Here is a 3220-nt window from a genome sequence, read left to right as displayed (position 1 = left end):
TGGTGGTTTTTTAAAGTGTGAACTGATTTCCATATTGAATAAAAGTTCACCAATGACTCAGAGTGAAGCTGACAGCATGTCACTTGCCCTGAAGCATGTGTCTGTCTTGTGTTAAGAGGAGTCTCGTCATCGCTCGCATGATTTGATTTTTACTGTAGGGCTAGATTCACTGCCTGCTGTTTCATGACACGGCACGATGCAACACAACCCTAATGACAAACAAGCCTGGGCCAACTCGAACACACCTGAGGACAAGTGAAGAAAAGAAAAAGAAGGATTAAAGTGATTACACTAAGACGCCTAAGTGATTGCACTGGCATATCGCAGAACACAAAAACACTGACACAAAAATAGAAACTTGCAGTCACACACCCAAACAGAGAGAGATGATCTATCATATTTCTTCATATCATGTTATTCTATTTGCAGTAAAAAGACAAAGATACAAAATAAGGTGCTTGACACAGTATATCTTCTATACAATCCTGAGAAAACAGACATAATCCAAATGGTTGCAAAGCCAGAGGGGGTGGCTTAGGTGGCACTGGCTACCCCTAAAATCTGAGCAGCCTGGATAATTAGAATGTTTACACTCACCCAGTTGCACGGCATAGTTTTTCTTCTTAATGTTTGGTACCACCCCTAGTGCAAATCTTAACCATTTTGTGGTGTTGATGTGTTTGTTACTCAGTGTTCTGGTGGACCCACTGCATTACTGTTTTTTTAAATCAATACAGCCTTAACAGTTTATGTTTAAAATATCACAAGTGTCCAGCGTAGAGTTCTCCTTTAGCAGCTGTAGCCAATCAGCAGCCTGTCCTTCTTGTCCCACCTTCACACACACACACACACACACACACATATACAAACACATACACACACAGACACACACACACACTATCAGAAGGCCATGTAGGAAGAGAACAGAGTGAAGGGACACAGCATCTTCACACTTTTATTCCTCACGGGTTCAGCCCATCACCACATGTGTAATATAAATGTGTAGGGAGTGAACAGTGTGAAGGCACTGAAAGTGAGTTATTTTATATGTTCTTCACAGAAAATGAGCAAAGACCAAGGAATGTGGGGTTGAAACAATAATAAATCGCTTCACACTTTCTTTTGGTAAACATTGAAAATGGGTCCCACAAACCTGACCACCACACAAGGGTTAATCTAGATGGTAATCTAGACATGCTGGAGAAATAGTCAACAAGAAGGTACTAGGGATGCATCAATATGAGGTTTGTGGGTCAATGTCAATATCAGATATTGTTCACTACATATCTGCTACTGTCAATATCAATACGTAAGAATTTATTAGCACTACATCTACCTGGGTTAGCATTGCAGAGAAATCTATCATTTATTTATGTAGAGTTACAGTAAAATGACAGTTATCACTGTAGCCCAGCATGGCTTAAACATTCTGCTCTTCTGGAGTACAGCCATTATCTTTTGGTAAGTATGGTACCTGCATTTCTGTATCATATTTAAAATCTTCATTTGCAGTGAAATAGAAAACATACAAAGTATAGTGTTTATTTTTGTATTCTTAATCTTTGGTACAACCCCAAGCAAATAGACAGAATGTAACAGTGCTGAGGCCAAAGTGGTGGCCGGTGTGGCACTGACCACCTTCTCCATTGGGAAGATAGTGGTTCGGTATACAACGACACGCCCAGTCAGACACCAACAGAGCAAAGGACATTTTGCATAATTGCAACTTGGTTGTAATATTTTCTCCATGTCACCACTGTATCATATCTAGCACAGTGCATTCATCTCTGGGAATCCTAAACAAATGAGGGCAGTTTTTTTTTTGGATTCCTTCCAGAAACCATAAGCCCTCCAGCGTTTTCACTACTCTATGCTGTTTGTGCAAAAAATATGCTACTGTTGAGTTATCCACTCATCCAATGGCAAAGTTTACTTATATAGCGCTTTCTCCAACAAGCATTGTCACAAAACAGCTTTACAGAAACATCTGGGTCCAAGCCCCTATAAGTCAACAATGACATCAGCAAGGAAAACTCCATGAGAGCAGGAGGAAGAAACCTTTAGGGGAACCAAGACTCAAAAGGGGAACCCATTTTCCTCTGGTCGATACTGGTGAGCAAACAGTAACAGAAGAGCAATATGAGCAGAGAACTAGGTATAAGGTATAAGAGAAGGGGAAGAGCATGAAAATCAATGGCTATGATTAAACAGTTTGAGACTGTGCAGCAACAGTATCACTTTATTCACATAAAAGAGGACGAAATGGAATAGGCCCTTTTTCTGGGTCATTTGTGGTCATCCTGGGGTCAATTTTTTTAAGACAGACTTTAGGGGCGTGATATGCAAAGCTGTTTTGCTGCTGCTGCTGTTGTTTATGTTGTTGTTATTGTTTTAATTTGTTTATGTACTGACTCTGTGTTATTGCATTGGGCTGTGGGTTACTGTGTCTACCATAGAGAGATGTTGTGTGGCTAGAAGTGACCTTTCCCTCTATTCTGGCCATGACTCAGTGGCCATTTCTGCTTTGTTTAATGAAAGCGCATCTCCTTGAGCACAAATAATGGCATCCTCCGGTTCGTCCGAACAACTGGCGCCACAATATTTTGGGGGTTTATGGACTTCGGACCCTTTAAAATGACCTTTGCCACCCGTCACCCACACCACAGTCCTAGAATCTCCACTGAATCTAAACAGACTGAGGAAAAGATCAGCAAGGTCATGCCGTGTAGCCAAAATCTTAAGCTGTTCAACCAAGCAACTGTGAATATGGTGTGCACTTTCTTTGAAACGTTCCACCAGCCCTGCACTGCAAATCCCTGTACATGTCTCAGCAGCACAGTCGCAGGCGAACTTCAACGTGAGAAAAAAAAACAGCACATAACTTTCTGCAGGGATGGAGGAAGTGAGGAGGTGGAAACCAAAAAAAAAAAGAAGAAGAAAAACATCTGGAGCTCATTTGGACTCTGGGGAAAGGGAGAAAATACAACTCTTGCAATGAAAAAATGCATTTTTTCCTCAAACTGACTTTTGTCAAAGTACTGAAAAGAACAATATTCCGAGAGAAAACAAATAATTTACTGATTTTTTTTTTTTGCTTTGCCACAAATGCACAATCCAGGTAGTCTCGCTCTGAGCTCGAGCTCCTGTAATGCGTGTGTGGTGTGCGCGCATGTGTGTGCGTGTGCGCGCATGTTTGTGTGTATGTGTGTGTGTGTGTGTG

Source organism: Pygocentrus nattereri, chromosome 1, assembly GCF_015220715.1.
Source record: "Pygocentrus nattereri isolate fPygNat1 chromosome 1, fPygNat1.pri, whole genome shotgun sequence".
NCBI lineage: Eukaryota > Metazoa > Chordata > Actinopteri > Characiformes > Serrasalmidae > Pygocentrus > Pygocentrus nattereri.
The sequence above is the reverse complement of the archived record's forward strand: the minus strand, read 5'-3'. Positions refer to the sequence as shown.